The sequence below is a fragment of the Talpa europaea genome (genome assembly GCF_964194135.1).
Source record: "Talpa europaea genome assembly, chromosome: 9".
NCBI classification, from domain to species: Eukaryota; Metazoa; Chordata; class Mammalia; order Eulipotyphla; family Talpidae; genus Talpa; species Talpa europaea.
Genome location: NC_140076.1, coordinates 67516068 through 67530253, shown reverse-complemented (window position 1 = coordinate 67530253; position 14186 = coordinate 67516068).

The window sequence follows — 14186 nt, the reverse complement described above, 5'->3', positions numbered from 1 at the left end:
TTCCACCACTGGATGAATCTAAAGCCAGGATAGAAGAGTGATTCTCCAATAAAATCAGTTTGTACTTATATGAGCTCATACAGTAAAATAGCCCCAAAGACTTGGGATCTCAATTAATGGCAATAAAATATTATTATAAGCTTTATCTAGGGCCACACATTGAAATGATCCAATCTAGAAGCTTTGCTCAAGTTCAAGTTCACTGAAGCATCCTGAGGCTTCCAAATGTTACCAAAACCAAGGGTGGAAATGGTGCAGTGGGACACGATGTCCTGGGGGAAAGGAACTGGAGGATCTTCAGAGCAAGTTGAATCTGACTCCGTTCAAGAAGGTTGTGTGTGTCTCATTTGGTTGGTTCTTCAGGTCTTTTCCCAGTTCAGAATAGTCCCAGATACGTGAGCTGAAATGTCATGAGTATGTTGAACTCAATGACACAATTTAGTTCCCAGTCTCTGGGAACTCTTATTTTTGAAAGGGGTTGTTGAAAAGGTCCTTTGTCACATGTGTTGCTTCTGGATATTCTAAGCCCTGCCACTGGAGGCTGCTGAGCTTCCTCCCCTCTCTGAATATCTTCTTCCTCATTTAGGAAGTCAGGGAAATCAGCTTTACCGGGTGAACTCTTGTGACAATTTAGCACATAAAGATGCCTGGTTGAAAGTGTGTGAATATTGGGTGCTCCAACCATTTTGCTTGAGCCTGAAAATGGCTCCACCAGCTTTAGCAAGGCCTTAAGGAGACATTGTTTTCTTCTCTCTCCCCACTGTGTTCTGCATCTTGGTGCTTTCTAATCACCCAGATTAGACATTCAGTTCGAACATCACTTCTTTGCATACCCTTCGCTTATCCTAATCCCACCCTTTGCTTTACTCCCCTCTCATCAACCTATTCATTTTCTCCATAGCACTTATTGCAACCTGCATTATATGCTTTTGTTGGCTGGATAGTGTAGACTTTGGTATTAAAGTGTTATGGGGTCAAGGCCAACTGCTGCCCAACCAGATAAGTCATCTTAGTGTAACTCTCAGGCCTTAATGTCTTCCTCTCAAGTTAAGGGTGAAAATTATACCTATGGACCCTCGTTGGTGGCCTAATGGTTAAGTCTCAGCACTATCACCATGATGGCCTGAGATTGATCCCAGCCAGGGAACAGCACAGACCTCTCCACATGGCGCCACACGACCTCTCCTGTGTCACCCGTTGCTCCCCTCAGCAGTGCATTTCAGTAAATCTGCCTGTTCTGCTCTCACTCTGTCTCTGGTGAATCTGCTCCCTCACAAACACACACCTCTGGCCCATACCCCATTTCTTCTATGCATAAATAAATAAATAAATAGATTTTTTGAAAGAAAATTATACCTATATTGTAGTCTTTTTTATGAGGTTCCAATGACATCTTCATAACGCACTTTGGCAGCCCCTGGAATCACATGAAACTACTTGATCAATAAATGTTAGCCATTTCCTTGTTTCCAGAAAGCCTCCACTAAACTCCATGAAGACAGGGACCCTGGTCTGATTTGTAGGCACTCAATAACTGTTGAATGACAAATTTGTGTCCCAAATGGGGCTACCTCAAACCAGTTTGAAAAAATTGATTTGCACTTGACATAAACAGGCTTGTCATCTGCTCTTCTCCAACTATTCTAATTTAGATTCCTACTACAGTTTTAACTGGCATCTGGGAAAAGCCAGACCTTTTGGATCAGTCATGAATCCACAGCATGACATTTGACACCAGAGAACATTGTGATGAAACACCAAGTCTTTCATATCTTATCTTAATTTGCATGCCATTATTCATGACGCTGTTTAATGGTGAAACAATAGCAGTAAAAAGCTTGGCCAATCTCATTTTGAAGAAATGGTTACTGGAATTATTAATTCATGTGTGATTTGGAGTCCCTATCAGATCAGCCTTCATCCAGAATGAGTCATTTGGATTTAGTCATTTGGACTCAATCATTATAGTTGGGAAATACAAGGGGTCATTGCATGTAAATGTCTTTTTTTGACAGATGAGACTAAGACTGAAAGGGAAGCAATTTTCCCAAGGTCAAACCATGAGTTAGGACTGAACCAGGACCCTCCCTAGGCTCAGAAACTCAAGGGTGAATGGAACAAGATAAAATGACCCAGAGAGAGGGCAAAATTGCATCTGGTTCTCACTGCCAACAAGGAGGAATACTCTCTCCCATCCCTATATTTTTCATTAATTTTAAATTCTGCAAATAATACAAGAATATTGCTTCCCTCAAAACAATTTTAAATTACAGACAAAGTTAATATTGCCTCTGACTACCCCACTTTAACCTGCTTTCCTGAGTCTATCCAAAGGCATCTGTGTCAAAAATGTGATATCTCCTTCTCGAAACTCCTCTGTACTCACATACATGTGCATATCCATATAAATCTATTAGTACTGCAATTAAAAATAGAAATTTCATATAATCCAGTTACTCCACCCAGAAGCCACAAAAACACTAATTCTAAGAGATATATGCACTTCCACAGCATTATTTACAACAGCAAAGAGTTCAAAATAAGCTAGGTGTCCATTGACAGGTGATTAGATTAAGAAGATGTTGTATATACACATAATGGAAAACTACTCAGCTATACAAAAGAGGAAATCCTGCCATTTACCACAATATGAATAAACTAGAGGGTGTTAAGCTAAGTGAAATAAGTCAGACAGAGAAAGACAAATGTTATATGATTTCATGTATAAGTAATATATAGGGAAACCAAAGAAATGAATAAGCAAAATAAAACAAAAATAAACTTTTGTACTAAAAGACCAAAATTGTGGCTACCAAAGGGAAGTGGGGTAAAGGGTGTAGATAAATTGGATAAAAGGGGTCAACTGTATGATGATAGATAGAATTGGATTTTGGTGTCCAACTTACATATATATACAGATGTCAATTTATAAAGACTCACACCTGAAACTTACCTGTTATAATGCAATGTTGTGTCATTAAAAATATTATTTAAAAAAATCTATTAATATATTCAGTGTTGTATTTTTTACTTAAATAACACCATCTAATATTTCCTTTAGGATTCTACAAATTCGGCCTCCCTGGTGGCTTAATGGTTAAGTCTGAGCACTATCACTGTTATCAGCACTACTCCTGAGTTCAATCCCCGACCAGGGAGCTAACCCACATATGGCACAGCAGACCTCTCCTGTCTTGCCCACTGCTCCCCTCAGCAGTGTATTTTAGTAGATCTGCCTATTCTGCTCCCCACTCTGTCTCTGGTGAATCCTCTCACCCCCTATACCCCAGTTCGTCTATGCAAAAAAAAAGACTACAAATTGGTTTTTCTCAACTCAACCATGAGACTTTGAACTCTCTCTGTGAGTCCAGGTAGATTCATTTATTTCAACTGGCATATGGTGGACAAGTGTGTGTGCACCAGTGTAATTGTTTAGCTGCCTGCTAGAGCAGTAGACCATGAAACTAAATCGAGCGTCAATTCAGATTCCTTCTTTGGGATCATAGTATATTCTTCTTGAAGCACCCATGGGAGGACTCTCTAGGGATGATGCAGGGAAATTGTTGTCTCATCCCAGGGTGTGCTCATTTTTAGCTTTACTAGAAGTCACCCAATTGCTCTGTAGAGTTGCAGTTTGAATGTACACTCCACCCATCATTCCCAGACTAATCCATTTCTCCATGCTCTCACCAACATGCTACAGCCCCAGACTTCCATTTGATGGGAATGACAGTTGCCTGAGTTATATGTTCCCCATTGCTACTGAACTTAGACATCTTGCTAGGAAGCTCATTGTATCTCCTTGTGTGTAAATTACTGTTATTATCTTTTGTACATTCTCTCTATTGGGCCATTTGACTTTTCTCCCAATGCTGTTTAAAAAGAAATGAAAACACTTAATCTCTGCTGAAATTTCAAATGAATCATTGCTCAGAAATCTCAAGCTGCATGAGAGAATTACTTGAAAATGTTGTTTTTACAGTGTGGGGTGGGGAGGCTTGATGGGGAAATGTGGATGACAGGCTGATCCAAAATGAAAAGAGGCCTCATAGAAACGGGGTGCAGCAATCGGAGGGTGCGGAGGTCTTGAGTCAAACCTGCACATCCTTTCACTTGATAACCCAGTGCCGGTGCCCACGTCACACAGAATGTGGGCACACCGGGCTGCAGAGACCCCTGTCCATGGAACCAATGGATAATATCTTATATTGGGTTGGGTTGGGCAGTACTGGACTAGCAGAGGAAAATATTTAAATCCAGGCACCTTGATCAAAAGTATCCTGAAGTCTATCTCCTCCCCAGCCAGCCTTAGCTGACCTTCATGGGACAGTGCAGAGAGGAGTCTGGCTCATTCATTTGTTCTCCTGTGGAAACTTGGATATTCGTAGAGGAGGGGTAGCCTGGCCTCACTCTGCCTCTCATGTCTCCTAACATATGTCCTCAGAGGGTTGCATTGTCCCTACATCCCCTGGGTTCTTTAAAAAATGTTTCCTGTTAGAGCTGTTCCCCCAGACGCCCTGGTTCCTGGGGCGTTCATTTGCCAGGCTTTCTGTGCAAAGGAGCTGGAGGCGGTGCCATTTCGCTCATCACCACGGGCCTCTGTTATTCCCCACGAGGGCTCCTGCCATTAAGCTTTCAACACCCAGATTATTGTGTTTTATTTATCAAACACAATTGCTTTGGACTCCACCAGTTTATCAATTAAGGTTCTTACAAGGAACAAGGAAAACAATTCAAGATGGCTTAAAGGGAAAACGTATTACTCCAGTATTATTTTTCTAAAGCTGACATAAAAACATTATTCTCTCGTAGTTCCAGGGGCCAGAGGTTCAAAATCAAGGTTGTGATCTGCCCACACTCCCTGTGAATGACTCCAGGAGACAATCAGTTCCTGCCTCTTCCAGCTTCTGGTGGCCCCAGACCTTCCTGGGCTTGAGGGGGTTGACACACGCCTCTGCCTCCACCAGTGAGTGGTGACCTCTGTGGCTCCTCTCCTTGGCGGGTTGTCCTGTGTGTCCTTTTCTCTCTCCTCACCTGAATCCAGTATGAGCTTATCTCAATCCTTACCTTTAGCTTATCTGTAAAGGCCCTGTTTGCAAATAAAAGCACATTCAAAGGTACGGGGGATGGGCACAGGTGGTGGGGAGACACTGTCACTATTTGACCCACTACAGTTCTGTTCACTGTGAAACCCAGAGACAGAGCTAGCAGGAGGCAGGCCTGCCTCCTCTCTACTGTGTGCTCAGCCTGCACCTTGCAGGCGTCGCTGCCACTCACAGGCTCCACATGGCAGCAAGGTGACCACAGCTCCGGAATTGCAGCCTCTCTGGTTCAAGTCCAACAGCAGAGAGAACTTTGTGGAAAGTTGAGTAGAAAGTCACATGTGAGAAAAGTTCTCCAAAACCCACAGAAAAGTGATGTCCCTACTGGGTGCACTTGGGTCTGATATGAGAGCTCCCCCCACACAGACCCAGGCTGGAGGGACGCCTGCAGGAAAATCAGGGAGATACAGGTGCAAGGAAGAGCACTTTGCTGAAGAAGCAGACCATAAACATTCCCCACAACCAGGTCCAGTAACAAATCTTCTTTGTGTCTTTCTTGCCACATTAGGTAAACATCTACCAAGCGCCAGTGCCATGCTGGCAGGGGTTAGAAATGCAAAAAACGTGTGAGAAGGACACTCCCTGCAGCGCAGACTTGTCAGCAGTGTCAACACCAAGTCATTAATGCTGTGACTCAGTGGTGGGAGAGGGGGGAGCACAGAGGAAGGAGGGAAACCCCAGGCATCAGAAGCCTCCTTAACACTAATGGGCTGGGTCTTGCCCAGTTGAAGAAGGTCCTTCTGGAAGAAGGTGGAGACAATGCAGGAAGGGGAGTGTCTTCCAGCGACTCTGGGGGAGCTGTGTCTGTGAACTGGGCACAAGGAGCAGGGAGCAGGACACACTCCCAGGAAGGAGACAAGGGCCGAAGGCAGGGCTGGGCAGGATGGCGCCCGTGCTTTGTAAAGGCCACACTCTGAAAGAATGTAGGGGGTGAAGCTGGCATCAGGGAGACCAATGAGGAGGCTTTTAGAGATGAACACATTAAGGCCAGAACTGAGACAATTGTGGCAGATGTGGAGAAGATAAAGTAGAGGCAACTGTGCCCAGCAGAGTCAGTCAGAGGAGAAAGACAAACTCTGGTTGGAATATAGAGAAAGACAAACTCATAGGTGGAATATAGACAAAGAGACTAAACCAAACCAAACCCTAGAAATCTGACTGGGAATTGAGGTTAATTCTAATTTTTGAGTGGAGGGGAAGGTGGAGAACAAAAACGGGGGGAGTAGGTTTAATGGACTAGGTGGAGGACTATGGTGGAGGACTATTGGTGGAGGACTATGGTGGGGGACTATCAGTGGAGGACTATGGTGGAGGACTATTGGTGGAGGACTACGGTGGATTATCGGTGGAGGACTATAGGTGGAGGACTGTGGTGCCTTGGTGGCTGGTGTGGTGTGGGACATGCATCTGAGGAGGTGTGAACTTATTCTCCTAAATCATACAGTGTTGTAAACGTTACTTCAGTAGAAAAATAATAAAAGATAAAGTGGAAATAAAAGACAAAGTAGAGGCTTTATAATAAAATGGAGGATAAAAGCAAATGGATTTGAGGATACTGTTTGAGCAGAAATGGCAGATCATGTGGTTCATTAGAGATGGGAGTATGGTGAGGACAGGAAGGAATTAAGGGTGGGGATAGTTTTCGGATTGGGACACTGGGCATCTGAGCCTGGGAACATGGGGGCGGAGGTAGCAGTGAGACTTCGCGGTGAAGATGGAAGAGTCTGTGTTCCAGGTGTCTGAGGGGATTTCCAGGCAGGTAGCAGCATTGGTCATTTGGGCTATGGAGAGAAAGACCCCAAGACTTCTAGGTGCTCGCCGGAGCTGGAGTCTGAAAGAAAGGACAACAGTGGAGGACAGGCAAGGCTGGCCAGCCCTGCGAGAGAGCGGAGTCTCAGAGAGAGGTGAAATTGACAGAACTGGGCAAGTGTGGGCTGCTGGAGGGGCCACAGCAGAGTGGCTGAGCCTGGGCTCAGGAGAGCAACCCTGGATATTTCTATATATTTTAAATCAACTTGTATTGAGTTGCCACTTGTTGACAAACTATATCGTTTCGGGAGCACAGCTGCCCGCCTCAACATGTGTATGTTTCCCCCACCACCGAAGTTCCAGCGCCATCACACAACCACACTGACCCCTCTGTCCATTCCTTTCCCACCTCTTGTCACCACCTTATTTCTCACAGACCCTCAGGGTGATTTTTGCTGTGTTTTGCCAGTTTATCTTCTGTGGACATTTTATTCCCTTTTCGCTGATTCATTGCATACAGCTCCTGGTGACATGAGGGGTCCCTAAAACTCCCCTCCTCCTCTTCTTCTGCGCTCGCTGTCTGTCTCATTCTATCAGGCAGGAGAGCAGAAGGGCCAACAGACCCTCACAGGCATCCCTGTGCTTGTCGCTGGGGGTCACATCTGGGCTGACTGTTTGCCGAGGCACAGTTGAGGGTCCTCCGTGCTCTGCTGCTCACACATAGGAAAAGGTTGGGCCTTGGCTCGGCGTGGGCACCTCCTGTCATCAGCACTGAGGTGACAGCACCTCCTGTCACCCCTCCTGCACTTAATTAGCTGGCCTGCCAACCTCATCAAATGTTAAGCACACAATATAGTAGTGCTAGCTATGGGCACAAAGTTGTAGGATAGATCTCCAGGATTTATTTATCTTGCTGAACTAAAACTTGGTGCCTTTAACCAACACCTTCCCATTCCTTCCCAGCCCGGGGAACCACCATTCTGCTCTCTACTTCTATGAGTGTGACTGGTTTAGATTCCACACATAAGTGAGATATGCAGTATTTGTCTGAGAAGGTGACAACTGAGTAGACTTTTAAAGATGATTTCTGGGCAGAGGGAAAAGGAAAAGTCAATAGAGTCAGAGGGTCAGAGGGAACAACATAAACAAAGCCTGAGAGGCCTGCGTCACCATGAGGCACTCAGAATAAGTGGGGAGAAGGCAGGTGTGGGTTTGGGGTTGCTAACAGTGGCTGTGTAGTAAAGGAGCAGCTGGAGATGGTTCTGAAAGGTCTTCAGTGCTTGAAAAAAAATGTTTTGACCAACAAAATAAAAGAGGGGACAGAGAAAGGTCTCCCCAGAAATGACAGAACAGTGGGATGGGAATAAGATGCATCCCTACTGGGGTGGGGAAGAGGCAGGTTTGGGATCAACAGGCCCTGTCCTTGCCGGATCACGGGACTGACTGGCAGTCTCATTGCTTCTTTGGGCACCAGTTCCCTCATTTCTAAGTGAGAAATCCTGTGACCGAATTAACTCTGATTTATGATGTCTACATGCCTGAGCCACTCTTGGAAAGCCTGGTATTTGTTTCTCTGATCAGACTTTACTAAAGAGTTTTCTCTTAACTCCAGTGGCTCCCAAGCCCACATAAACAACAAAGCCTGATTAGACATCTCAGCTCCAGGGGCCAGGGAAGAATTCCCTATTTCCATTCTAATGCTGAATTCTCTCTGTTTAAAAGGTGGAAACTTTCCTCTGGAGGCAAAAGAGGTTATTGGCAGTGTGCTGATGGGGAACTCAGATGACAGGAAGGAAACTGTTTTTTATCAGAACCTGGTTCCTTCCTTTCCAGGTGAAAAATGTGCCTGATGGTCATTGCTAAATAAATTTCCTATTTACTGGCAGATGACATTCCTGTCTCTGCGGTGTAGATTTGCAGGTTGCTATAAATGACTCAAAGTGTATGATGGTATAAAATACAAGTGATGGTCCATTCCTCTGTCCCCACCCACTCAGGGCTGGCCTGGAGGTCAGGTAAGGACAGCTCGAACACTTAGGTCTATGTGGGAAGGCAGCAGCCATCGTAGATCCTTCAAGTAGGAAGAACTTCAGTGCAGGGAGCTGAAATTTACCTAACCATTGAAAAGACAAGGGAGAGAGCAGGTTGGTATATTCATTTTCTGGAGCTACCAAAACAAACAGCCAGAGACTGGGTGGTTTTATTTAATTATTGTTTTTTTAATTGTATTTATTTATTTTTGCATAGATCTGGGGTGCAGGCCAGCGATGGGGGGGAGGTGAGAGGATTTACCAGAGACAGACTGGAGAGCAGAACAGGTAGTGAGGGGGGCAGTGGGCAAGACAGGAGAGGTCTTCCATACCATATGTGTTAGCTCCCTGGTTGGGGATAGAACTCAGACTTTTGCAGTGGGTATTTGCAGTGGTAGCATTGAGATTAACCCCTAGCCTAGCAAGGAGGCCCAGACTGGGTGGTTTTAAACAACAGTTCCAGAGTTTCAGAGCTTAGAAGGCTGAAGTCAGACTGTCAACAGGGCCATGATCTCTTGTTCTGAAACCTGTGGTAAAGAATCCTTCCTTGCCCCCTCCTAGCTCGTGGCGGTGGCTGACCATATTTTGCATTCCTTGACTGGTAACTGCTACACTTTAATCTCTACCTTGCTCATCACAGGGCATTCTCAACTCACCTATGTCTTTTTCTCTTTCTCTTATAAGACTCCCAGTCATGGAGTGGCATATCCTCCACTAGTATGATACCATCAGCATTAATTACATCTACAGTGACTGTATTTCCAAACATGCTTGCATTCTGAGGTATAAGCAGGAGAGGGGGGTGGGATTAGGGCTTCAATATAACTTTTTGGGTGGTCACAATTCAATCCATAATAGTCAGTCCCTTTCTTCTCCCCTCAAAATAACTGCACACAAAGGAATCACAGGCAAACATAACAAATATTTCAGGTGTGTGGAAATTCTCAGCAGCATGGGAATGCATGAGTCTCAGGATAGGAAGTCACTGACCAGCCCCATAGCTGTCCACCATTATCTGCACATCTACCCAGCAGGAATCATGATTCCAGCAAGAATCATGACTGCTCTATATTTTCTACTTTCATACCTCACACAGGTATATCCCACCAGCAGGATCATGCTGGAACTGTGATGCACAGGATCTGGGAAGCATCGTCCCCAGGGCGTTTCCCTCAACATACAGTAGAGAGCTTGGAGAGGGGGCAGAAGGTACTGAAGTGTCAACAGAAACACACAGTATACACATGATTGCTGAAACTGGATAGAAAAATACGTCTTCATCCACTCAAAAATATTCCTTGAGCACCTGCTATATGCCAGGCATATAAAGAATAAAATACATATAGGATTTAAATAATATGGCTTCCTTGAAAGCATAGTCATGATTGAGTGAAGAAAATACACACAGGTTATATAAGATATTGTGAAACACTTATAATCTATAAAATAGTTTCCATATTTTTGTTGAATGTTCATCATATTAAAATGGCAGGTATATAGAAAACTCTGAAAATTCCACCATAAGCTTTTAGAAACAATAAATTAATACAGTAAAATGGCAGGTAACAAGATTAACATACAAAATAGTTTGCATTTTCATATGTAAAAATGAGTGAGAAGACAACGAAATTTAGAAAATAATTCATTTTATAGTTGCCTCAAAAAGAATCAAATACCCAGGAGTAAGCATAACTAAAGAGGTGAAGGATATATGTAATGATTACTATGAGACTTTTAAAAAATATAGAACAAGACATAAAGAGATGGAAAGATAGTGTATGTTTATGGATGGGGATAATATAGTAAAAAAAATTCAATATAGTAAAAAATGACTATTTTACCAAAAGTGATATATAGATTCAATCAAATCCCCATTAAAATTCAAATGATATTCTTCAAGGAAATAGAAGAGAAAATACTAAGTTACATGGAACTATAAAAGACCCCCCAAAACTAAAGAAATTCCAAGAAAAATGAAGAAAAATAAGGGCATCGTGTTACTTGACTTTTAACTATATCGTGAGGCAACAGTAATTAAAACAATATGGTATTGAAATAAAGATAGACAGAGGGATAAATGGAACAAAATTCAAAGCTCATATATATATCCACACATATATCAAAGTTTAATTTATGGCGAAGAAACCATAATCATAGAATGGAGAAGAGTCACTTTAACAAATGATGTTGGGAAAATTGGACTGCCGTATGTATAAGAATGAGCTTGGATCATTCTCTAACTGCATGCACAAAAGTAAATTCAAAATGGATTAAAGAATTGGATATAAAACAATAAAATACAGAGAAGAAAACTTTGGTGATTTATTTCATGACATCGATGATAGAGATGTCTTTGGAAACTCTACACTTGTGGCAAGGGATATAAAAGAACAAATTTTTAAAAATTGGAATTACCTCAAATTAAAAAGCTTTGCACAGAGGAAAAAAACACATTAGTAGATTAAAAAGACATCTTATTGAATGGGAGGAGATATTCACGTATTACATGATAGAGAAGGAGTTAATACCCAAGGTATACAAGAAGTCATTCAATTTAAAAACAAAAACCTAATAACTTAATTAAAAAATTGGCAGCAAATCTTAAAAGTCAATTTAACAAAAAGAATATAGAGGTTTACCAATATATTGAAAAACTCTCATCACCACTTTACAAAGGGGGATGTAGGTGAGAACTAAAATGCAATATCATCTCATACCTGTGAAATTGGCCTACCTTGAAAAGACCTCCAATACCAAGAGTTGGAGAGTATGTGGAGAAAGAAGAACCCTAACACATTGTTGCTGGACATGTAAAGTGGTGCAGCCATTTTGAAAAGCAGTCTGGACCTACTTAAAAAACCAAACAAACTAGGGCCTCCCCGATAACCTAGGGGTTAAGTCACAGTCCTATTACCACTACCACCTGAGTTCCATCCCCGGATAGAGAGCTAACCCACATCTGGCGCAGCAGACTTCTGTCTCACCAGCTGCACTCCTTAGCAATGTATTTAAGTAAACCACTTGTTCTGCTCCCCACTCTGTCTCTGGTGAATTGTCTCACCCCTACACCTGTGGCCTTTTACCCAGTTCTTCTACACACACACACACACACACACACACACACACACTAAAAAACTAAAGAAGGATATACCCTATCAGGCAGCAATCCTACTTTGTGGTGTCTATCTGAAGGACATGAAAACATCAACACAAAAAGTTCTATGATCTACATATTTAGTATAGCATTATTTACAATAGCTAGAATTTGGAAATAACTTAAGTGTCTACTGATAGACAATTGTATCAAGATGTAGGATACACCCAATGGAATACTATTCAACTATAAAGATCAAATGTTGCCATTTACAGCAAAATGGAAGGAGCTTGACAGAATTATGTGTGACAAAACAAATCAGAATGATAAGGACAATTATTGGATGATTTCACATATATGAGTAAAAAAAGGAATCAAAGAGGGTGAACAGATAAAGCAAAACAATTTTAAACTAGCAAATATTAATAACCGAAGTGTGGTTTCTGATGTTAAGAGGGGAAGGGGCAGAGAAAAGGATCAAAGGGGTACATCATTTTTCATCTTTGTACAATGTATGCATTTTCATTTTGGTTATATTCCCCATACAATTACACCCCCTCCCCTTATTTTGACCCTAGTCCTTCCTCTCCCCCCCAATCCCCCCCTATAGCGTGTCTCTGGTTTATAGTTACTTGTTGATTTTGATTATTACTTTGCATTGATTAGTCTTTTTCCTGGTCTCTTATTTAGGTTTTCTAAATTCCTGCTATGAGTGAGACCATCTGGTATTTTTCTTTTTCTTTCTGGCTTATTTCGCTGAACATGATCCTTTCTAGATTCATCCATGTTGCTGCAAACTGCATGTGTTTATCTTTTTTTGATTGCTGAGTAATATTCCACTGTGTATATGTACCATATCTTCTTGATCCAGTCATCTATTTTTGGGCATTTGGGTTGTTTCCATAGCTTAGCTATTGTAATAGTGCTGCTATAAACATAGGCTTGCAGGTGCCCTTTGTAATTACTGTTTCTGTGTCATTTGGGTAAATACCTAGGAGTGGAATTGCTGGATCATATGGAAGCTCTATGTTTAGTAGGTCAAGAAATCTCCACACAGCTCTCCATAGTGGCTGGACCAGTTTGCACTCCCACCAGCAGTGCAGGAGAGTTCCTTTTTCTCCACATCCTCACCAACATTTGTTGTTGCTATTTTTTTTTATATGTGCCATTCTCACTGGTGTAAGATGGTATTTCATTGTAGTTTTGATTTGCATTTCCCTGATGACAAGTGATGTTGAACATTTTTTCATATGTCTGTTGGCCATTTGCATTTCCTCTTTGGAGAAGTTTTTTTTTTTAGCTCTTCTGCCCATTTTTTGACTGGATTATTTTCTTTGTTTTTGTTGAGACTCATCAGCTCTTTGTAGATTTTTGTGATCAGTTCTTTATCGTTAGTGTTGTGTGCAAAATGTTCTCCCAGTTGGTGGGGTTTCTCTTTAATTTGGTTATTGTCTCTTTTGCTGTGCAGAAGCTCTTTAATTTGATGTAGTCCCAGCTGTTTATCTTTGCCTTCACTATCACTGCTTTGGGTGATGTGTCTGTAAAGATGTCTTTGATGTGCATGTCATATAGTGTTTCCTGAAAAAAAAAAAGAAGAAGGGAATGGAGGCGTCACACTCCCAGACTTTAAACTATACTACAAAGCCATAATCATCAAAACTGCCTGGTATTGGAACAAGAACAGACACACAGACCAATTGAATCGAATAGAAAATCCAGAAATAAACCCACAGATTTATGGTCAGCTAATCTTTGACAAAGGAGCAAAGAATATGCACTGGAGCAAAGAAAATTTATTCAATAAGTGGTACTGGGAAAACTGGGTCTCTACATGCAAAAGTTGAAGCTCGACTACTACCTCACACCATGCACAAAAACCAACTCAAAATGGAGTAAATAACTAGACATAAGACCTGAAACCATAAAATACATAGAAGGAAATATAGACTTAGTGCTTTAAAACAGTGCCATGCAATGTAACATATTCAAAGATTCTGGAGATGATTTCACAAGACATCTCGGGCCAGGATGGGGACATAATTCTACCTACCTTAGGAAGCGATGACAGAAATTTTCCCAGAACAGAAAGACATAAACATGTCCTTAAATCCATCCATTTTTTGAATGAAGGCTCATTGACTACCCAATTTGTTGGTTCTGTGTCCTGGGAATAGAGCAGTAAAGTTGTCAGCAAGTGCCTGCCCTCTTGAA